Source organism: Mustelus asterias, chromosome 14 (genome assembly GCF_964213995.1).
Source record: "Mustelus asterias chromosome 14, sMusAst1.hap1.1, whole genome shotgun sequence".
NCBI lineage: Eukaryota > Metazoa > Chordata > Chondrichthyes > Carcharhiniformes > Triakidae > Mustelus > Mustelus asterias.
Window position 1 is genome coordinate 55,812,884 of NC_135814.1, and position 24,918 is coordinate 55,837,801.

At 39.7% G+C, this 24,918-nt stretch overlaps 1 protein-coding gene and 1 non-coding gene across 5 annotated transcripts in view; both read right to left on the minus strand.

The window, feature by feature from the left end:
- Positions 1-24,918, minus strand: part of ola1 (Obg-like ATPase 1) — a 196,800-nt gene that overhangs the window by 64,111 nt on the left and 107,771 nt on the right. The window lies entirely within an intron of this gene.
- LOC144504140 (U2 spliceosomal RNA) lies at positions 24,541-24,732 on the minus strand. The gene has a single exon (XR_013499580.1). It is a non-coding gene; the product is annotated as a U2 spliceosomal RNA (small nuclear RNA).

The window sequence follows — 24,918 nt, forward strand, 5'->3', positions numbered from 1 at the left end:
ATGTATGCCAGAAGGGGCTAGTGAGTGGAGAGAAGCCACTACAGTAGGAAGAGCAGGAAAAACAACAAGGAAACACAAAAATTAGCTAAATGTACAAGACAAGGGTCAGAATATCAAATCTATGGATTGGCAGAAGGGAGTAAAATTGTGGAGAGCCAGGACATGTAGTGTACATTCAGACAGTGGGCCTAATGGTGATCACAGCCCAATGTAAAGATCAATAACTTGTGAAAGGAAGTATAGTCGCAGGCGGGACAGGTCTAGCATTAATCCAGATCGGGATAGGAAATCTAGGAGATGACATAGCTGAACAAGAGCAAGGACCAAAGAGCAGATGAGGAGTGCCACAAGAAGTAGGAGCCTATATGACAGAGAAGCTCTAGTGGCCACTAACAAGTTGGATGGTAAGTTGGTAAAGGAGGAGAAACTTGACTGTTGGAGTTTGACGTTTATATGGAGGTGCCAGACAAGACAGCAAGGATTGTCCTATAGACAGATATGTACAGAGAAAGTACTTCACTATGGTATGTGTAAAGCTAAGGCTAGATTTGTAGCTTGGGGATTTGAACAACTGGAAAATTAAGTTTAAAGATTTTCTTAGCACCATTGGTGACATGCTTACAGGAATGTAAATCCATTGACGTCAAAGGAGCATTTTTGCAAGGGAAATAATTTTTAAAAGTATTCTTAAAGTCTCCAAAAGAAGCTGGAAATATAGAGGAATTTATGGAGGCTGAATAAGTGTGCTTACAGGTTAAATTATGCATCCAAGGTGTGGTAGTTTTCACTTATGCCTATCCCCTGGCTGTCTTCAGACACGATGTGGAGATGCCGGCGTTGGACTGGGGTAAACACAGTAAGAAGTTTAACAACACCAGGTTAAAGTCCAACAGGTTTATTTGGTAGCAAAAGCCACCTTTTTCTACCAAATAAACCTGTTGGACTTTAACCTGGTGTTGTTAAACTTCTTACTGTGTCTTCAGACACTACAGGATCCAGTAATATTTTATTGCAACTATGAAGGAAATCTCATATCTCAGAGAATTGCCGGAACACCAAGGAAATATTAAAGTGAATTCTCGAGAGGTGTGGCACACATGATTTGAATTCCAAAATAAAGCAACAAATAAATTCAAGATCTCATTACTTATAAAGGGACTCAGCTAAAATTAGCAAGTATAAGCGGGCACTGGATTTGTATAACTAAATCTTGACAAACTATAGTGCTGTTAGTTGTGCTTGCTTTTTATTATTTTTAAAAATAGTTCATAAGATATAGGATCAGAATTAGGCCATTTGGCCCTTCGAGTCTGCTCCGCCATTCAATCATGGCTGCTATGCTCCTCATTCCAAATTTCCTGTCTTCTCCCAATAACCCTTCAACCCATTACCAATTAAAAATCTGTCTAACTCCTCAAATTTACTTACTGTCCCAGCATCCACCGTGCGTTGGGGTAGCGAATTCCACAGATTCACAACCCTTTGGGAGTAGTTGTTTCTCCTCAACTGTGTTTTAAACTTGCTACCCCTTATCCTCAAACTATGACCTCTCATCCTACCATGCCCCACAAGAGGAAGCATCCGCTCCATGTCTACTTTATCCACACCTTTTATCATCTTGCATACCCCAATTTGATCTCCCCTCATTCTCCTAAATTCCAGAGAGTATAGGCCGAAACTGTTCAATTTCTTTTCATATGACAACCCCCTCATCTCTGGAATCAAGCTAGTGAACCTCCTCTGAACTGTCTTCAATGCCACTACATATTTCCTCAAATAAGGGGAGCAAAACTGTGCACAATACTCCAGGTGCAGTCTCACCAATGCCTTATATAGTTGCAACAGCACTTCCTTATCTGTATATTCTATTCCTTTAGCTATAAATGCCAACATTTCATTTGCTTTATTATTTGCTGTACCTGCATGCTTGTTTTCTGTGACCCATGAACGAGGACACCCAGATCCCTCTGCACAGGCGCACCCAAAGTCTCTCCCAATTTAGATAATAAGTTGCCTTCCTATTTTTCTGACTAAAATGCATGACCTTACACTTATCCACATTAAACTGCATCTGCCACATTTTGGTTCTCTCTCCTAATCTATTTATCCATTGGTAAGGTTCTTATTTCCTCATTACAACTTACTGTCTCGCCTATTTTTGTGTCATCTGCAAATTTGGCTAGACAGCCTTCTATCCCTGTATCCAAGTCATAAGTATAGATTGTAAATAGCTGGGGCCCAAGGATCAAACCCTGTGGCACCCGCACCCCGCATTTTGCCATTCAGAAAAAATCCCATTTATCCCGACTCTCTGTCTTCTGTCCATTAGCCAGTCACCTATTCAAGCTAATAAATTAGCCCTAATCCCATGTGTCTAACCTTGTGAGTTAACCTTTTGTGTGGCACCTTATCAAAAGCCTTCCGGAAGTCCAGATATACATTTACAGGATCCTCATTATCCATTCTGCTTGTTACATCTTCGAAGAACTCTGGCAAATTAGTCAAACATGATTTGCTCTTCACAAAACCATGCTGACTCTAATGGATATACTATATTTGCTTTGTTTAGAAACGTGAAATCCTGTGGTGCAATTTCTTTCAGTTAATCACTGGGTTTTTGAATTTCTCTTTAAACAGTAACGATCTCTAAGGAGATCATAACACTGTACAAAACGTATTAAAATATTAGATTGTGTACTTCCTGTCTGCACTCAATGGCAATGTTGTTAAACATTATGCCAACTTTCAATTTTATATTGCTACACCTTATTCCTATGCATCGTATAATAAATATGCTTTTATTGTACAATATAACAGCCAGAGTTTGAGTTCTCTGACACTGCTTTTGATTTTTTCCTCATCCACTTACTCCCTTTAATAGAGTACCAGCAACCAAAATAAGAGGTTAAACCATTGCAAAATACTTGACTAAATTAATCAATTTAATGGTCATTTGTCTATTTTAATACTTTCAGTTAAGGTATGATCATAAGAACAAGGGGCAGGACTAGGCCATTCAACCCCTTGACTCCACCATGGCTCCACCATTTAAAAGGCTCATGGCTGATCTGATAGTAACGTCAAATCGGTATTCTACCTACTCCCAATAACCCATTAGCCCCTTCTATCTTCCTCTACCTTAAAATATTCAAACACTCTGCTTCTACAACCTTTTCAGGAAGACAGTTCCAAAGACTCATGACCCTCTGAGTACAAACACTTTGCCTCATCCCCGTTTTAAGTGGGCGACTTATTTTTAAACAGTGACCCTCTAGTTCTAGATTCTCCCACAAGGGGGAACATCCTCTCCATATCCACCCGGTCAAGAACCCTCAGGTTCCAGCCGACGCAACCCTACCCTATCTACCCTTTCCTCGTAAGAAAACCCACCCATTCCAGGTATGCAACAAGTAAACCTTCTTTGAACTGCTTCCAATGCACTTATATATTTTGTTAAATAAGATTACTAATACACAGTACTGGAAATGTGGTCACATTGGTGCCCTGTACAACTGAAGCATAATGTCCCTACTTGGGCTCTCCATTTCCCTCGCAATAAATGATAACAACCTATTAGCTTTCCTAACTTGCATACAAGTCTTTTATGATTAATGTACTAGGAGTATCTAGGATCCTTCTGCACTTCAGATCTCTGCAATCTCCCACCATTTAGATAAGATGCTTCTTTTTTATTCTACCAAATGGACAATTTCACATTTCTGCACATTATATTCCATTTGCCAGATTTTTGTCCACTCGCTTAACCTATCTACATCTTTTTGTAGCCTCATGTCCTCTTCATGACTTACGTTCTTAACTATCTTTATATCAGGAAATTTGACAATCATCTTGCTATGTATTGTTTGTTTTGTATGGCTTACCGTACTTTGCAAGCCAGTATATTGTGGGATCGCAGGATCCATGTTTTCTTATTAGATCGACTGCTACAGTAATAAAGGACAGTTGTAATGTTAATCAGTTCCTGTATCTACTTGTGCACTAATTGATCTTGAAAGGCACCAGGACCAAAACCAAACTGGCGATGAGGACAATGGACCTTTGCATAATGTCACTCAAAGTGAACCTAAAATAAGAAATTTTCACCTGAACCGCATGCTGGATTTGTATTACATTCCAGAAAAGGGCTGGCATTTAAATCCAAGGATCTGCAGCATTATAGAGACCTATAAGATAATGAAGGGGCTGGATAGGGTAGAGGTGGAGAGATTCTTTCCACTTAGAAAGGAAGCTAGAACTAGAGGGCACAGCCTCAAAATAAAGGGGGGTCAGTTTAGGACAGAGTTGAGGCAAAAATAAGAACATAAGAACATAAGAAATAGGAGCAGGAGTAGGCCATCTAGCCCCTCGAGCCTGCTCCGCCATTCAATAAGATCATGGCTGATCTGAAGTGGATCAGTTCCACTTACCCGCCTGATCCCTATAATCCCTAATTCCCTTACCGATCAGAAATCCATCTATCCGTGATTTAAACATATTCAACGAGGTAGCCTCCACCACTTGAGTGGGCAGAGAATTCCAGAGATTCACCACCCTCTGAGAGAAGAAGTTCCTCCTCAACTTTGTCCTAAACTGACCCCCCTTTATTTTGAGGCTGTGCCCTCTAGTTCTAGCTTCCTTTCTAAGTGGAAAGAATCTCTCCACCTCTACCCTATCCAGCCCCTTCATTATCTTATAGGTCTCTATAAGATCCCCCCTCAGCCTTCTAAATTCCAACGAGTACAAACCCAATCTGCTCAGTCTCTCCTCATAATCAACACCCCTCATCTCTGGTATCAACCTGGTGAACCTTCTCTGCACTCCCTCCAAGACCAATATATCCTCCGGCAAATAAGGGGACCAATACTGCACACAGTATTCCAGCTGCGGCCTCACCAATGCCCTGTACAGATGCAGCAAGACAACTCCTCTTTTATATTCTACCCCCCTTGCGATATAGGCCAACATCCCATTTGCCTTCTTGATCACCTGTTGCACCTGCAGACTGGGTTTTTGCGTCTCATGCACAAGGACCCCCAGGTCCCTTTGCACAGTAGCATGTTGTAATTTTTTTCCATTTAGATAATAATCCAATTTCCTATTATTTCCTCCAAAGTGAATAACCTCGCATTTGTCAACGTTATACTCCATCTGCCAGATCCTCGCCCACTCACTCAGCCTGTCCAAATCTCTCTGCAGACCTTCTACGCCCTCCACACGATTCACTTTTCCACTTATCTTTGTGTCGTCTGCAAACTTTGTTACCCTACACTCAGTCCCCTCCTCCAGATCGTCTATATAAATGGTAAATAGTTGAGGCCCTAGTAGCGATCCCTGCGGCATGCCACTAGTTACCATCCGCCAACCAGAAAAGCACCCATTTATTCCGACTCTCTGCTTCCTGTTGGATAGCCAATCCCCAATCCACACTAACACCCTACCCCCAACTCCGTGTGACCCAATCTTCTTCAGCAACCTTTTGTGAGGCACCTTATCAAACGCCTTTTGGAAATCCAAAAACACCTCATCCACCGGTTCCCCTCCGTCAACCGCACTAGTCACATCTTCATAAAAATCCAACAAGTTCGTCAAGCACGACTTTCCCCTCATGCAGACGTTAGAAAAAAGTTGTTAAAAAAGTCGTTAAAAAGTTGCAGACGTTAGAAAAAAGGAAACTATAGAAATGTAGGTCTAAAAGGTAGGGATATGTTCGGCACAACTTGTGGGGCCGAAGGGCCTGTTTTGTGCTGTAGTTTTTCTATGTTTCTATGTAAAAAAAAAAGCAGCTGTTCAAAACAGAAAGAATCTAGTAAAAAAATGAATAGCAAAAAAGCAGCTGGCAGAGCAGCTTTAAGTTAAGTTAAGGAAAAAGGGATCCCGAAATAGCATGGGAAATCGACAACAAGGAAACCAATAGGCTGCAAACAGCCCCCAATTCCGAAAACAGAAGAAAGCCTGCAGGTGTTTGGGGTTTGAAAAAAGTGAGATGTTCTCAAAAGTTTAAGAAAAATGCAGCCACAATCGCAGGCCTCCCAAAAAAAGTGCAGGAAAAACAGAGATTGAACTGACAGCTAAATATAAGACTGTCTTAATGTGGCAATACACAAAGTGCCAACACATTTATACAGCAACACAGCAACCGAGAATAAAAAGCTGGAAATAGCCACACTTAGCCAGAAAACTAGAGCTCCTACAGTCTTGAATTTTTTTGTCCTTGCAAATGGAATTGAAAATGATAGAAATGTGGCAACTTTAAGTGAAATGGGACCGAACATATTTGGCTTATTAAGAAGCTTGATACTGCCTGACACACCTGGCAGAAAATCAGATAAGGACATTGTAAAATATCCTGGAAATGCATTTTTCTCCTAAGCCACTGGTTATAGCAGAAAGATTTAGGCTTCAAAAGAAATTAAAATGAGGGTGAAATAATTGTGCAATATGTTGCAGTACTTAAAAAGCTCACTGGACATTGTGCATTCAATGAATCCTTCTTGACAGGTTGGTCGGTGGCCTGCGTAGTAAAGCAATGATGTGGAGATGTAAAGCAATCCAGAGATACCTCCTGACAGAGGCCAACGTCATCCTGCACAAGGCCAGAGAGATTGCAATCTCCATGGACTGCCTGCAAAAGAAGCACAGCAGTTGAATGCATTGACTTTACTGCCTAATGAGACAGTGGAGCAGACACGCAAGATAGCAAATAGCCAAAAATGTTACTATCGTGGAAAACCTGGTCATCATCCATCTGAATGTTGTTGCAGAGACTTTGAATGCCATCAGTATGGCAAGGGACACATTGCGTGGGTATGTCAAAACAAAAATCAAACCAGAGAAAAAGCAATCAGAAGAAGAATCTGCATGTCATACAGCATGAACAGGAGGGCCAGAGTGACACAGTGCAAAAAAGGGCCCCTCCAAATCTCATCAGTGGTAGCTTGTTCACGAGGCTATTGGGTAAACACTGCTGCTCAAGGGCATACAGAACTGGATATAGGGGCAGTAATTTCCCGGGTCAAATGTGCCATGCATAAGGAAAAGCTTCAACATCTTCGCTTGATGGCTGAAAAATCGTTCTGAAAACATACATGACATAAATATCGATAATCTATCTTGCATGGCAACGCAGATGGTCTTTCAAGACTGCCCCTACCAGACAGGCAAAGGGACACAGCTGATAAAGACATTATCTACTTTGCACACGTGGAGCACATATCCATCACTTCAGTCCAAATCAAGGCGGCCACTCAAGTGGACCTAACATTGTCCAAAATCATAGATCTTGTAAGGGCAACTCACCCCACGCTTCCAAATCTCACCTGACCTTCATCCTTATGTTTCCAGGAGGATGGAGCTATCAATCACTTCAGGAAGTTTGCTTTGGGGCATGCAAGTAATTATTTCACCAACAATGAGGAAACCAGTGCTGGACTAACTGCATTCAGAATACTGTGGATTTGTTTGCATGAAGAGATCACCAGAATCTTTTGCTGGCCTGGCCTAGACCAAGACATTAAAGTCAAGGCAAGATCTTGTTCTTCATGTCAGGGTATAAGAAACATGCCTCAAAAAGCACCCCTCCATCCATGAGATTGGCCAACAAACTCTTGGCAACACTTGCACACCAATTTTGCTGGTCCATCTGAAAGAATAATGTTCACGGTGGTCGTTGATGCTCATTCCAAATGGCCAGAAGTTTCAGTGTTGTCTTCTATTACTGCTGGGAGGACAATTCAAAGGCCAAGAGAAACATTCAGTCATTATCAGAACAACTTGTAACAGACAATGAACCTCAATGTGTATCACAGGAGTTTGAGAATTTTTTGATGTAATGGAATTCATCCCATCACCTCTGCACCATTTAACCTTTCCACCAATGGATGAGCAGAGAGATTTGTTTAAACGTGAAACATGTTTTAAGGCCACCTAAGGACATTCTATTATTCAAAAACATCTGAACACATTTCTGCTGACATACCGAAATGCCACATGCTATGACTAAAGCATCTCCAGCATTGCTACTAATGGGATGGCAACTGCACACTTGCTTCAATCTGCTGAAGCCAATGAAAACACAACAAGCTGTGCAAGATCGACAGCACAACCAAGTGGAGAGAAGAGTACAAAGATCAAAATAAAATATTCTCTGTTTGGGACAAGAGGCTCTAATTCATAATCATAGTACAAGAGCGAAATGATTACTCTGACAGGACATCTTTTGCACAGTCTAAATGACGAATGATCTCATCTGGCAAAGACATGTTGACCAACTGTCGCCAAGTCAGGCCTCATCTAAGGATTCACCTCTTATAGAAGAGCCTTCCAGTGAGCCATATCCAAATCATGGCTCAAGGAATGACGATTTCAGTCTCATCTCCTCAGTGTAGCTTGATTGAAATTGAAGTTGTCTCCCCATCACCAGCATTAGATAAGGGGGGGGGGGGGATGATGATGATGATGATGTTACATATTGTATGTTTTGTCTGGCTTGCTGTACTTTGCAAGCCCGTGCATTGTGGGATACAGGATCCATATTTTCTTACTAGTTTAACTGCTAGAGCAATAAAGCACAGTTACAATGTTAATTACCTCCTGTGCCTACTTGTATAGTGATTGATCTTGAAAGGTATCAGGACCAAAAACATAACATATCCCTTCATCCAAGTCATTTATATAAATTGCAAACAATTGAAGTCCTAGCACTGTGGCACACCATTCGTTGCACTTTGCCAGCCTGAAAAAGACCCACTTATGCCTACTCTCTGCTTCCTGTTAATCAACCAATCTTCTATCCATGCCAATATGTTAACCTTTTATATTTTCTGCAGTTACTTTTCATGGGGCACTTGATCCAATGCCTTCCAGAAATCCAATTACAGTACATCCACCAGTTCCCCTTTATCCACAGCACAGATTACTCCCTCAAAGAACTCCAATAAATTGGTTAAACATGATATCCCTTTCACAAAACCATGTTGATTCTGCCAGATTACCTTGAGCTTATCCATGTGCCCAGCTATAATGTCTTTAACAATAGCTTCTAACATTTTCCAACAACAGATGTTAGGCTAATTAGCCTGTAGTTTCCTGCTTTGGGGGAAATTTTCTAGCGCGTTTCTTGCAGCAGGAGGGGGCAAGCCCTTCTCCGGCAGCACGATCTTTTGGTCCCATCGTTGTTATTGGGATTTCCCATTGACTGCGCCAGGAAACCAGCAAAAGATCCGCCGGTGTGAACAGCAGGAAAATCCCAGCCATTCTATTTCCCTCCTATTTTGAATAATGAAGTACATTTGTTATCTTTCAATCTAATGGGCCCTTCCCTAAATCTGGAGAGTTTGTAAAATTAAAACCAATGCATCAACTATCGTACTAGACACTCCTTTTGAGGCCCTAGGATGAAGTCCATGAGGTCCTGGGCCCTTATCAGCCTGCAGCTCCAACAATTTACTCAGTATCAGTTCTCTGGTGACTGTAATTTTCTGAGTTACTCCCTCCCTGCCATTTCCTACTTTATAGCTGATTCTGGGATGTTACTTGTATTCTCTATAGTGAAGACTGATACAAAATACCTGTTCAAATCATCTGCCATCTCCTTGTTTTCCATTATCAAGTCTCCAGACCTGCATTCATAGAATCCCTAGAGGCAGAAGGAGGCCACTCGGCCCATTGAGTCTGCACCAACTCTCCGACAGAACATCTTACCCAGACCCTATCCCCATAACTCCACATATTTACCCCACTAATTCCCCTAACCTATACATCTTGGGACACAAAGGGACAATTTAGGATGGCCAATCCACCTAACCTGCACATCTTTGGACTGTGGGAGGAAACCAGAGCATCAGGAGGGAACCCATGCAGACACGGGAAGGACGTGTAAACTCTTCCTGCCTTGTGATCACTCCTTAACTATTTGCGTCTATATGTAGAACTTGAACTGTGAAAAAGGTTATGTAAAATCAGCAGGCTTGGGAGACATAGCTCTGAATAAATTACATACATATTAAAAGTTGTTTGCAACTACATTAGACAGCTTTCCGATACATTTGGAAGTCTAACATTTCTCATAAATCACTTTGCAACAGTATCCAAGGCCTTATAATTCAAGGTTTTAATCTGTAGTCCATTGCAGTGTAATGATTCAGACAGAGACAGTAATGGCGAATAGCACAGTGAGGCTCAATTTCCCATTATTCAAAAAAATAGAGTCCTGATCTACACCAGGTCTTTTTCTTCCCTGAATAAATGGTGCTTGCAATTTTTATTCTTGCAATAATGGCAGTTCAATTGCTTCTACTGCAAATCTAGTGGAAAGTTTTGCATATTAAGTACAAAAATTAGATGTTAACCACATTTTAATGTGATTATAGCAAATGAGATCATTATTTCTGCTAATCATTTATCATCTTAAAACATTTAAACAAGACTTTGGTAACCAACATTGTTTGTATTCACTTCAACTTCTTATTTCAGTGTAAATTGAAACACGACAAATACAAAAGGAATGCATAACCATTCTTCAACACTGTGTTAAATAAAATGTTATTGTTTTGATTGCCATCATAACCCATTTGCCTTCATGAGAGGGATCACACATTTCTTCGCTTCAACACAAAACATCAATGACCTTTATTTAAAGGACTCCAAAATGTTTACTATTAAAACAAATTTCAACAATTAACTTGTATTATGTGATTTTGTTAAAGTCATTTTTCAGTAACTAGATTTAGCAAATTAATATTTTCTTTAGGTGAAAAACACAACATAATAGTTATATCACAAGACAACAAAGAATATGTCGAAAGTTTTGACAAGTAATTATTTATGCAAGAAATAATATCTATTTTACACTGTATTCAGATTGCATCTATCCATATCACAGCAATCAGTCCTCACTTTTACCACTTAGAAAATCTAAACACTACAATGGGAAACTGCTTATGAACTGAGTGACATTTAAACACCCCTACTCACATGGTTAGTAAGTTTTGTTTCCTCCCATGAAAAGTTCCAGACTCAGGAAGATTAACAGCCTTGTAATTCTAGAATTAAAGAAGGTATGATCACCCTTTTCTCTTTACAACATCAAATGAAGCAAGTGAGGTGGCTATTTCATGTCGAACATTATAGATCATGCAGATAAAAGAAAATATGAGTTTAATTAAAATTTACATCACACATATGTTCAACAGTTGCTTCATTGTTAGAAAATGCAGAACATATTTTAGAAATAATTTACACCAAAGAATTATTTACCCCATAATCATTTATATTCAAATTAAATTTTTTAATCTACTAGAGTTTAAATGAATGAGAGGCAATCTCATTGAAGCATGTAAATTCTGACAGGCTAGATACTGGGAGGATGTTTCTCCTGACTGGAAAGTCTAGATCTAAAGGAAATTCTCAGAATAAAGCATTGGCCAGTTAGGGCTGAGATTAGGACAAAACTCTTCACTCAAGGGGTCATTAATCTTTGAAATTCTCTATCGCCAAAAGGGCTGTGGATGCGGTCGTTGGACACATTCAAGCGGCGATTAGTAGACCCTTTGGATAAAAGACATGTGGGAACAGTGCAAGATGATGTTAGCCATAATCTTAAATGAAAGAGCAAGGGCCAAAACCCACTTCTATTTATGTTAGATTCTTGAAAAAGCATAAATAATATTTTGGAAATACTGGTTTAAAGGGAAATCAAATGTTATTATTAAGCTATTCATAACATTTTAATTGTGCTGTAATTCTCAAAATACACACCAATGCAATTAAAATGAATTCTTTTTGTAATTTTGAAAATTCATTAAATACCAAGAATATTTCTCTGGCACTGCAATTTTGCTCCAGATGAATTGGGGTCAACATTCGGGAAGAGATAGTGGAGTGGAGAAACAGCACACAATTCCATCAAACTCAAAGAATTTGTCAAGTTTGGAGTAAACAACAAAGTTGTTTTCAGCTACTGGTTCCAATCGCACAAAAATACTATTGCTTAAAAAAAAACCAAACCCACCTGCTCTAATTCCTAGCAATTAAATGGGGGGCGGGGGGGGGGGGAGGTATCATGCCTTTCCCATGGTGAGTTTGGTGGGGGTGGAGGGTGTCAGTGCATGATCGAGGTACGCAGCATAAGGAAGAGGGGGATGTCTGTAGCCCTGCCCTTGCTACCAAACCCCCTGCACTTCCTCCTCCGCAATCACCACCCAGTGACCACGCTCCTGCCATGCATCACATGTGCCCGAGTCCATCTCCGGCCATGATCCTAGGCCTAGGATGTGTGCATTACCGGCAGCATCCACCATCTTCCCAGTGACACTGCCATCCAGTGAAAATCTACTAGTCTCCAATTGGCTAGCAGTTCTCAGCGGGCGCTGCCTATGCCCCCCAGAATCATTGATCACAGGGAAGACCTGCCCATAGGTACTGTTAAGTACCCAAGTGTGGCTTCCATTAAATAACACCTATAGTTGCCAAGCCATTACACAATCCACTTTCTATTACTCATATGTCAAACAAATGCAGAGAAATAATTTTTCCATTGACACCTGATGCCTTTCATTTCCTGTCTGCCCTCACTCCCTGTCTCTCCTAAGCCCATGTGGTCCTTCTTTGACCATCAGCCAAAGTTTAAAAGAGCCCTGATGAAGTCAAAAGATATTAAAGGCACCAGACCCAATAATCTCAGCCTATGACCAGACATGATGGTGTGCATACTAACTCAGAGAAAAAAGACCATCACCTGGATATTCACAAAGCTAGTTTAAAGATGGAGAAAGAAAAATGGAAATTAAAATAACTACAGAACATTGCATAGTGAAAAATAAGAGACAGACAAAAAGCCTAAGAAAATACATAGATTTAGTCAAGGTTGAATTATAATGGCAGCCAGTGGCAATCAGGGTCATGGCAGGAGACCAAGCCACAGTCAAGTACTGTTACTTACTAATTAAATATCCGTTAGTCATGGTTTATTTTACATTAGCTATCCCTCCTTATTGTCCATTCCGTATCTGGGTTAAGTCCTTAAACAAGTTTATTCTTTGTTCCCATCTCATCAAATGGCTCAATATTAAATATAAATAGATACAATTCTTTTCATTCCTTACAGTTGCAAAAGATGTGAACATGATGTGGAAAAAGGTAGCTGAATAATTAAGTATACAACAAAAAAAGTATGTTGTGGCAAACAAGCAAAATTACTGCTTTTTAACTTTCTCAATGCACATGTTTTATTTTTAATCAGAATAATTACTAGTGTCAATGAAGTCCCTATACATTTATGAATTAAATTAAATGCTTATGAATGAAAAGAATAATGTTTTAAGAGGACATCCTTGGTTGAAGTTACATATGTCCTTGATTACCTTCCTTTTGCTTTCATCTTAAGTGCTGTATTTGGTACTCCCTCAGCTGCCTAGACAGTCTGATGTGGAATAGAAATAAATATTTCATGTGGTATATATTAAGCTGTCATTCACGGTAGCACTTACAAAGAATAACTAGAAAATTCAAGGGAAAAAAATTATTTTATGTTAAAGTTTCGCAATCCCAGGCATACTTGTCAAATTTATTGACATGTTTTAAACGTCCTGGGTAATGCTTCATTTCAAATAGCCTGGTGATTGAACTATTTCTAGTTAACATTAAATAAATAATTATGATTTTAGAATTTAAAGCATTTCAAAAATCAAGCCCAATTTAATCTGGAAATTCTAATTGCAATTGGTTAGAGATAACTAATGGACATTCTTGGCTAAATTCACAAAGGATGAGGGGAAGGATGATTGGAAACAACACTATATTTCATAGAATGACCTTGTTTAATTCACCAACTAATGCTTTTCTAAATACATCAGATGCTTTATATTTTGAACTGTACTAACAGTATTAGTTGGGTCAAATTCACAGCACTTCCTTGGCAGTTAGTTTTAATTTGTACTGTTTGTAAAAGGATAAAACATTTGTAAAACTAAAAAGAATGCAGTGGTCCAAGGATAAGCTGACAGCAATGATGTACTTTTGCTTAATTTAACATAGCTAACATCTTCTATTCATGTTCTCACATCTTATCAGATTACCTGTATATGTATAACTTTGCCATATTATTAAAGTATATAGATTACATCAGAGCTACACTAATTTCAGTTTCAACACTTCTTTAAAAATGCAATCAATGTCAAATTCTATTATTTTCACATTTCACATCAACTATAATTCTCCATTGTTCACACAGACCAACCCATATCACCATATTGGAACAAACTAGTTTCAACAGCCAAACTAACCAAGATCAACTGCACAGTTGTCAACAGTCTGTCAAGGTTCCCTAGGGAGTTAGCTTTTTTGTCACCTAGATGCAATTAGACTGGTAATTTCTGTAGATTTTGGCATATTTTGACCTGTGAGCGTGAACAGATCATTTAAATTATCTAAGGTTGTATTATGTCCTCCATGAGAAGGAAAAGGAAAAATATTGCTCAGTTTGCTTATAATTTACAAAACATTGTCAAAATAATGGGGAAAACAGCTTTTTCATATGTACCCAAATATGCAGAACTGTGTCTTTTTCAATTACATTCTGCCATGATCAATTCATAGAATATACTCTTCAATCGGTAATTGTTACTGTAGAAGAATGTATTCATACAGTTTAAAATGATGTGTTGAGTTCACAACATGTAGCTTTCCAGACCAAATTGTCCAATCCTGCCCATTCTCTTCTCAGCCCCCTAATGATGCTTCATCGTGATTTAGATTGCAGGACTCAGAAGGAGGAATATACAAGTAATCTACAGGTAACTACGGTGGCTGCACTGATGTTCCCAGAAATCTGACTGCTGGGAAGATAAAAAGCTTCCCACAGTGCCTTTGACTTTCTACTGCCACTTCACATCATGAGCTCATACATGTAGCTTTATTTGTAGAAGATTCACAATAAGATGCATTAGGACATTCAGCAGGAACTCATTTCACACTGCACAAAGAGATTTCCTTTGAGCTTATTATTTGATGCATCTGTGCATGGTTTCAGTATGAAAAAAAGTCAATCACAAAACTTTACAATATTAATAGCAACTTGAGCTGAACACGAAGAGATTTGCAACACCCAAGAAACTAGTTAGAATTTGGCACAGCAATCTGCACATCAAACGAGTAATTGATTTTATTTCCAGTTAATTTTTTTGTGGAACTTACTTATTTAAAAAAATCAAATGCCTTGATTGCGTAATTTTTTTATTTGAGGGAAAAGACTCAATTTCTGGAACAGAAAGCATAACAATTAATTTACTTTTTCAGCAATCAATTGATTTCTACATGTTTGTTGAAGACCAGTTTTTGGATTCTTAGCAATTTCATCTACCAGATCTCAACAAGTTCAGAAAATAACAAACAGTTCTAGCTAGAGGATAAGATGACTGCACTTGTAATGGGGAAGCTGATTGATCCAACCGTATTTTTGAAAAGATAAGATAATGGGTCCTTAAAAAAGGACATCAAAATGTTGTCATTGATGGGCTTGATACTGCAATGAAAGTTTGTAAAAAAGTAATAAAATTGTGCTCATTTTTTTCATCTGAAATTTTCAAAAAATTACTGGAATCCTTTTAATAGCAGAAAGCAAATTCAGTATTAAAACATGGAATTGCTGCAGAAGTCAAACATGATTTTAGGTAAACAGAGTAAAAACAGTATATTTCTAGATGTTTAAAAGTGAACTTGACGTTGCCTTGATAATTTCTTACATTTTCACTAAATTCCAGACAGACTGTTATGCATTCAACCTTAATACACCATACAAATATAATGTCATTCTAAATTGACTGCTTCCATAGACACCTTCCAAATATGGCAATGGTATCAGTCCAAGGTGAAAAAAAACAAATTTCTAGCTGCCAACTCCATGCATTAAGTCTCCTATCTCATACCTGTCCAAAACAGTTCAAAAGCAGCAAAAAGGAACTTAAGTTGCAGCAAATGTGTAAAAGTTACTAAATCAATTTAACTGTTAATGTCTATTGTATTCAAAGTCAAATATATGAACATCCAGATTGGGAACAGTTGGCCATTCAGCTCTTTGAGCCTGCTCTGTCATTTGGTAAGGTCATGGCCAATCTGATTGTGCTCTCAACTCAATTTTCCTGTCTACTCACATAACCCTGGGCTCCTTGTCAATCAAAAATCTATTTATCACAACCTTGAATAAATTCAATGACTCAGTCTCCACCACATTCTGGGGAAGAAAATTCCATGTAGTGATGATCCTCAAAGAAAAAAATCTCCTCATCTGTCCTAAAAGGGAAACCCTTATTTTTAAACTGTGTCCCGTGGTCCTCAAATGTTTCAAGATCATCACCTCTCATTATATCGCAGAGCTCTGTAATCTCTGTTCATTCAAATAAGTTCACATTTTCCCACATTACCCCCTTCTGCCATACTTTTGCCAATTCACTTAACCCATCTATGTCCCTTTGCAGACTCCATATGTCCTATTTGCTGCCTACTCTCCTGTTTATTTTATTAGCAAATTTTGCAATCACACATTCAATCCTTTAATCCATATTTTGTCTGTCCAAATATTTTAGGGCATTTCAAAGAAAAGATATTAGGAGGCAATGTATATTCCCTTGAAGAGGAAAGGTAGGACAAATAAATCCAAAGTGCCCTGGATGACAAGAGAGATAGAGATGAAAATGAAAATGAAGAAGCTTGCATTAACAGACGTTAAGTAGAAAATACAATGCAGAATCAGGCTGAATACAAAAGGACCAAAAGGGAAATGAAAAGGCTAAAAGAAAAGCAAGGACAGAGCATGAAAGAAGACTGGCAGTTAACATAAAAGGGTATTCCAAGGTTTTCTATAAGCATACAAATAATAAAATGGATGATGAAAGAAAAATAGGGCAAATTAGGGATAAAAAAGAGGGACTATCACATGGAGGCAAGAGAAATACCAGAGATTAAACGAGTACTTCGCATTTGTCTTTACAAAGGAAGAGGATGCTACCCAGGTTGAGCTGTGAAGAGGTAACTGGTACGCTCAAAGAATTTACAATTGAGAAGAAAGAGCTGTTAGAAAGCTTATCTTTATTTAAAACCGATAAGGTACCAAGATCAGATGAAGTGCATCAAAGGATACGGAGAGAAGTGAGAGTGGAAATTGCAGAGGCATTAGTGATAATCTTCCAGTCTTCCTTAGACACAGGGGTGGTGTCAGAGGATTGGAGAATTGCTAATGTTATATCTTTGTTCAAAAAAGGGGTGCAAGGGGAAGCAGTGGCGTAATGCTATTGTCATTGGACTAGTAATCCAGAGACCCAGGATATTGCTCTGGCAGATCAGGGTTTTGAATCCCATCATGATAGACAGTGAAATTTGAATTCAATAAAAATCTGGAATTACAAGTCTAACAATGACCATGAAACCACTGTCGATTGTTGTAAAAATCCATCTAGTTCACTAATGTTCTTTAGGGAATTAAATCTGCTGTTCTTACCTTCTCTGGCCTAAGTGTGACTCCAGACTCACAGGTTAATTCTTAACTGTCACTCAGTTCAAGGGCAATTAATAATGGATGGCAAATGCTGGCCTTGCTAGCAATGCTTACACCCCACAAATAGTAGGGAAACTTACGCAAACTATGGTTCGGGACAAATCAACAATCATTGCAGGATAATTAAAGAAAGCCAGCATGGATTCATTAAGAGAAAATAATGTTTAATTAACTTGGAGTTTTTTGAGGTGATCAGAGAGAAAGTCAATAAGCGCAACACTGTTGATGTGGTGTATATGTATTTTCAGAAGACATTTGATATTGTCACATGACAGACTTGAGCAAAATTCTAACACCGAAGTTGAGTGACAGGAAACAGAGTTGTGATAAATGGTTGTTTTTCACATTGGAGGAAGGTTTGTAGTGAAGTTCGCCTGGGGTGAGTGTTGGGACTCTTGCTCTTCCTAGCCTATATTAATGACCTAGACTGTGGTGCGCAGGGCTTGATTTCAAAATGTGATGATACATAGATTGAAAAAGTTGCCGACTGTGTAATAAGGAGAGTCTTGAACTTCAAAAGGACATAGGCATGTTGGTGGATTGGGCAGACAAGTAGCAAATGAAGTTCAATGCAGAGAAATGAGAGGCGATTTATTTTGGCAGGAAGAATATTGGATGACAGAATGGAGACAAGGTATAAAGTGTTAGGGACCAGATCAGAAATTCCAAGGTATAGCACGAAGTTAGCCTAGACCCAACTTTTACTTTTGACTTTGGTACTAGAGTGAGCGTAAGATCTTTTGCTCCAAGTATGATTCAATTGACCGACAAGGAAACTTTTAATAAGACAACCTTATAGTTAAGAACACACTTAGAATATAACAAAAATTAGCATAACTTTTACCAATTAAAATATTTAAATACAAAAACTATAATTCTTAAAAGCTATCAATCTCTATTGATCCAATTTAGCAGTATCCCCCCCCCCATAGACAAAAAACCCTTCTTCACCCCTGCTTCCTTGGAGGCTTTATTTCCAGCCCTTTAACACCTCTGGACAAAGATCCAGACAGATACCTGTCTTCTGACTTTCATACAGCAGACTCTCAGAGAAAGATGTATCCTCAAGCAGCAGAATGTCAGAGAAATAAACTAGTCTCTCACAGACATCCCAATCTCCGTGTTTACAAAGGAAAGGGATGATGCCCATTTAGTGGTCCAGGATGAACACTGAGATATTGGGTGGGATAATCATAAAGAGAGAGGAAGTACTCAAAGAGTTGGAATTCTTGAAGGTTGATAAGTCGCCAGCACTAGATGGACTGTCGCTGAGGCTGCTGAAGATGATCAGGGAGGAGACAGCAGATTCTCCGAGGATGATTTTCCAATTCTCACTAGAGTAAGGGGAGATACCAGAGAACTGGAGAAATGCATACGTAGTTCCATTGTTTATAAAGGGATTGAAGGAAATGCCAAACAATTATAGGCCAGTTAGTCTTCTGTCGTTGGGCAAATTAGTCTCACATAGAAAGGCATGGATTTGTCAGGGACGGTCAGCATGGATTTGTAAAAGGAAGGTCTTGCCTCACAAACTTGATTGAATTCTTTGAGGAAGTGACAAGAAGGGTTACTTAAGGTAGTGCAGTGTAAATGATTTTGGCAAGACATTTGACAAGATCCCATGTGGCAGATTGGTCAATAAAGTAAAAGCCCATGGGATACAGGGTAATATGGCAAACTGGATCAAAAGTCGGCTTAGTAACAGGAAACAAAGGGTAATGGTTGATGGATGCTCTTGCAAATGGAAAGTTGTTTCAACTGGTGTTCCACAGGGGCTCGGCATTGGGGCCCTTGCTGTGTGTGTTATATATCAACGATTTGGACACGAACCTGGGGTGCATGATTGGAAAATTTGTAGATGACACAAAGATTGGCCGAGTAGTGGGTAATGTAGAGGATAGCTGTAATCTACAAAACAATATCAATGGGTTGATGGAATGGGTGATAAAATGGCAGATGGAGTTTAACATAGAGAAGTGTGAGGTAATGCATTTAGGGAGGTCAAACAGTTATAGGAAATACACAATAAATGGAATATACTAAGAAAGGTAGATGAAGCGAGAGATCTCGTCGTACAAGTACACAGGTTCCTAAATGCGGCAGTTCAAGTCGACAAAGTTGTAAAGAAGGGATATGGAATGCCCTCCTTCATTGGCAGAGATATCGAATATAAAAGTACGGATATTATGCTGGAATTGTATAAAACACTGATACAGCCACAACTGGAGTACTGTGTGCAGTTGTGGTCACCATATACAGGATAGATATAATTGCTCTGGAGAGTGTGCAGAGGAGGTTTACAAGAATGTTGCCAGGACTAAAAAAGTGTAGCTATGAGAAGAGATCAGATAGGTTGGGGTTATTTTCCTTGGAACAAAGAAGGCTGAGGCGTGATTCGTCCAAAATTATGAGGGGAAGAGATAGAGTGAACAGGATAAAATTGTTTCCCTTGGTGGAAAATTCTAGAACCAGGGGACATAGTGGCAGTAGATGTAGAGGGGGCATGAGGAAGAACTTTTTTATGCAAAGGATGCTGGGTGTCTGGAAATTACTGCTCAAGTTGTTGGTGGAGGCAGAGACCCTTAATTCTTTTAGAAAGTACCTGGATCTGCACCTTAAGTGCTATAAGCAATAGGGCTATGGGCCAGGTGCAGGAAGGTGTAATTAGAAAGGGCACCTGGGTGTCCACCTGGGCTTGGCATGGACAAGGTAGGCCAAATTACCTTCTTCTGCACTGTAACTTTTTTACGATTCTAACAAATCCTGCACAAGAATGATACAAATACATTTCTTAAAGGCATAGTACCATCACAAAAGGGAGAAACTCTAAAGGAAGTGTAGGAACAGAGTGACGTTGGTGAATATCTACATAATTCACTGCAGGGCATCTTGAGAGAGCAGTTAGCATTGACATTTAGTACAAGACTAGGGAGGTCACGTTGAGCTTGTATAAGACACTAGTTAGCCCTCATCTGGGGCACTGCATCCAGTTCTGGGCACCATACTTGAGGAAGGATGTGAAGGCATTGGAGAGAGTACAGAGGACATTCACAAGAATGATTCTGGCAATAAAGAAATGTAGCCATGAGGATAGATTGGGAATATTTCCCTTGGAGAAAAGGCGGCTGCGAGGAGACCTAATAGAGGTATTCAAGATCTTGAGGAGTATGGACAGGGTGAATGGTTAGAAACTGTTACCACTCAAGAAAGCATCAAGAACTTGAGGGCACAGATTCAAAATAATTGGCAAAAGGAATAAAAGGGAGGTGAAGAAAAATATTTTCACCAGAGAGTGGTTGGAACAAACTTCCCGAGAAGGTGGTGGGGCAGGTTCAATTGAGATATTCAAAGGGAATTAAGATTGTTCTCCGAAAAGAAAGAACATGCAAGATTATGGGGATAAGGCAGAGGAGTGGGACTAAACAGAATGCTTTTTCAGACAGTCAGTGCAAACTCAATGGGCCAAACAGCCTCCTTCTGCACTGTAAAGATTCCGTGATTTTCAATTTCAGGAAACTCTGATGGACTATAGATGCTTTCAATCCCCCAACATAGCTGCAACACCTCCATCAAATTCAGTCTACACAAACCATGTTGCCCTAATCCTAATCACATTAACATATCAGCCCTGTACTCAAGTCTTCATTGGCACCTCGTTCATCAACACCTCAATTTAAAAGTTCTCATCCATTTGTTCAAACCTCTCCATCATCTTTCCCCCTCCCTAACGCTAACCGCCTCCTGTGCTCCAACCCTCTAAGAATTTTGCATTGCTCCAACTTTGACTGCTTGCACCCTAATTGTGTAATTTCCACATGTTGGCAATCATCCATCATCCCGGTACCTAAGAAAAACCAAGTAGCGTGCCTTAATGACTATCGACCAGTGGCTTTGATATCCATAATTATGAAATGCTTCGAAAGGTTAGTCATGGCACGAATCAATTCCAGCCTCCCAGACTACCTGGATCCACTACAGTTTGCCTACCGCCAGAACAGGTCCACAGCAGACACCATTTCCCTGGCCCTGCACTCAACCCTGGAACAGCTAGATAACAAGGACACCTATGTCAGACTCCTATTTATTGACTACAGCTCAGCCTTCAACATTATTCCCACGAAACTCATTTCCAAATTCCATGGTCTGGGCCTCGGCACGTCCCTCTACGACAGGATCCTGAACTTCCTAATTCACAGACCACAATCAGTAAGGATACGCAACAACACCTCCACGATCATCCTCAAAAGTGGTGCCCCACAAGGTTGTGTTCCCAGCCCCCTACTATACCCCTTATACACCTATGACTGTGCGGCCAAATTCCCCTCCAATTTGATTTTCAAGTTTGCTGACGACACCACCGTAGTGGATCGGATCTCAAACAATGACGAGGCAGAGTACAGGAATGAGATAGAGAATCTGGTGAACTGGTGCGGCAACAATAATCTCTCCCTCAATGTCAACGAAAAGAAGGAGATTGTCATCGACTTCAGGAAGCATAAAAGGAGAACATGCCCCTGTCTACATCGATGGGGACGAAGTAGAAAGGGTCGAGAGCTTCAAGGTTTTAGGTGTCCAGATCACCAACAACCTGTCCTGGTCCCCTCATGCTGAAACCCACCAACGCCTCAATGCCTCTACTTTCTCAGAAGACTAAGGAAATCTGGCACGTCAGCTACGACTCTCACCAACTTTTACAGATGCACCACAGAAAGCATTCTTTCTGGTTGTATCACAGCTTGGTATGGCTCCTGCTCCTGCAAGACCGCAAGGAACTACAAAAGGTCGTGAATGTAGCCCAATCCATCACGCAAACCAGCCTCCCATCCATTAACTCTGTCTACACTTCCCGCTGCCTCAGCAAAGCAGCCAGCATAATTAAGGACCCCAAGCACCCCGGACATTCTCGCTTCCACCTTCTTCCTTCGGGAAAAAGATACAAAAGTCTGAGGTCACGTACCAACCGACTCAAGAACAGCTTCTTGCCTGCTGCTGTCAGACTTTTGAATGGACTTACTTTGCATTAAGTTGGTCTTTCTCTACACCCTAGCTATGACTAACACTACATTCTGCACTCTCTCCTTTCCTTCTCTATAAACGATATGTTTTGTCTGTATAGCGCACAAGAAACAATATTTTTAACAATGTTAATACTTGTGACAATAATAAATCAAATCAAATTATGTCTCCCTTCTTGATATGATGCCAATTTGATGTCTGATTACTGTCCTATGAAGCATCTTGGGAAGCTTTATGATGTCAAAGGTGCTATATAAATGCAGGCTGTTATAATTAAATTTACACCAAATTCCCATTCTAGACTCTTTTCTAACTATAGAAACTCATCAACAAGGAACAGCAAATAACAACTCTCAGTTTGCTGCTGAGTGGACAGAGGAGGATAAAATGGATATAGTGTATATTCTGCCTAAAGTACTATCAGGTGCAGGAAGTGCCCGCTAGCTTACTGGCTTAAAAATTTAAGTGAAGACATAAGTTACACAATGAATCAGATTTTCCATAATACACTTTCATTTGTGCCTGACATATGGGACTCCAGCAGAGGTTTTTCCAATGCTAGGTTACAAGACTCAAAGCATAAACATTATTGAAATGTCACAGGCTATACATACGATACTACTGATGCAGGCAAATCCTTGCATTGCAATCATTTAACTTGTTTTCTGGCCTAATTTCTGCTTGATGATGATCAAATTGTGGTAGTTTGTTTTCAAATTTTGAGAGCTGTTTTCTCATCCCCCCTGTATATTATGGCATTCCCATTGACTATATTCCTTTTATTGTCTTGCAAGTAGTAGTCTGGGAGAAAAAGGTATCCAATAGCATTTGCAGCCAACCCTTGGTACCCAACCATCAGAATCCACTGATCCACCTTCTTTATGTGTAACTCACCTAAGAGTAAAGCATGGTGAGTAATCTATGATTTGTACCACATGCTGCATTGAAAAAAAATATGCATTTATAGAGATCATTTTCATAATCATGTGACAACAGTACAAAATGCAGACCGCCTCCAGCACACACACTGGTAATCATTAAGATAATCACCTCACTGCGTTTCATTGCCAGGCTCATTTCAGGCAACTTCTCGGGATCGATCTAACATCACAGTCAGCTGTCCTCATTTTTATTTTCATTTGTTCTTTGGATGTGCACAGCACTAACTTCTGCCCATTTTTTGTTGCTGCCATACAGTGGTGATGGTCCATTTCTTTTGAAACACTACATTTTTTGTGGTGATGGTGCTCCTAATTCTGTTAAGCGGAGGTTTCCAGGATATTGATCCAGCATGATGAAGGAATGGTGATAAACATGCCAGTCAGAATAGTGTGCAACTTGGCAGACATAGCGATGATGGCAGTTTCATGATATTAAAATAAAAGTCACTGAACAGTAGTGACTGTTGAAGTACCCTTGCTGAGTTGTTGCAGTGCACCAATGACAGAGGGACTGGATATGGGGTCCAATGAAAGGCATGTCAATCAAGCAGATGGCTTTGTAACCATCATAACGATGTGGCTAGTCCAGTTCATTTTCTTGTCATGATGAACTACAAGATATTAATGTACAAGATGGATCATTAATACTTTCTTTGCTCAAGCACGTCAGTTTCTCATGGTCTCCCATAGACACCCAACGTCAATGTGAAATGGGTGGGAAATTTTAATCAAATGATCAGGTTCAACATGGGGCAAAGAAAGAAAAGACCTGCTTTTATATAGCATTTTTCACAATCTCAAGACGTCCCAAGACTTTTCTGAAAGAGTCATTGCTGTAATGCAGGAAACGCAGCAGCCTATCTTTCCACATGGTCAAACATACTCCATTCTTCAATCCTGTGGTTTAAAGGGCAGAACACCATTTTTTAAAAAATCCGATTCAATCAAATCAAGTCCAGTTCAGAATCTCAACAAGTGAGACATTCCCAATCCAAGCTGACAAGACAGGGCTCTCACCTCCTGTCTTGGGCTTGATCTACATGATCCAAGCTGATTGGAGTAGGCATTGCACCTCCTCCAAGGCTTGATCTCATTTGCATCTTCGCCAAAAGGCCAAGATGTCGCTTTTAAAAATTGCTTCAAATGAAGCTAAAATGTAACCTAATGACTTCAATCAAGTACAGCATGTTGATACTACACTTGATCTTAGCCAAAAGGCTGAGAAACAGGACACCATTGCTAAATTTAGATATCACTAGTGACCAGCACATCATGAAACTGTGCCACAATTATGAAATGGAAACAGGCCGAGGTCCACCGTATGGTGATGTTTATCCTCCACACATGCCTAATCACGTTTGTTTGCATTTCTCCCTTATTGTTTTATTCCCATTTTCCTTCAAACACCTATTGGGT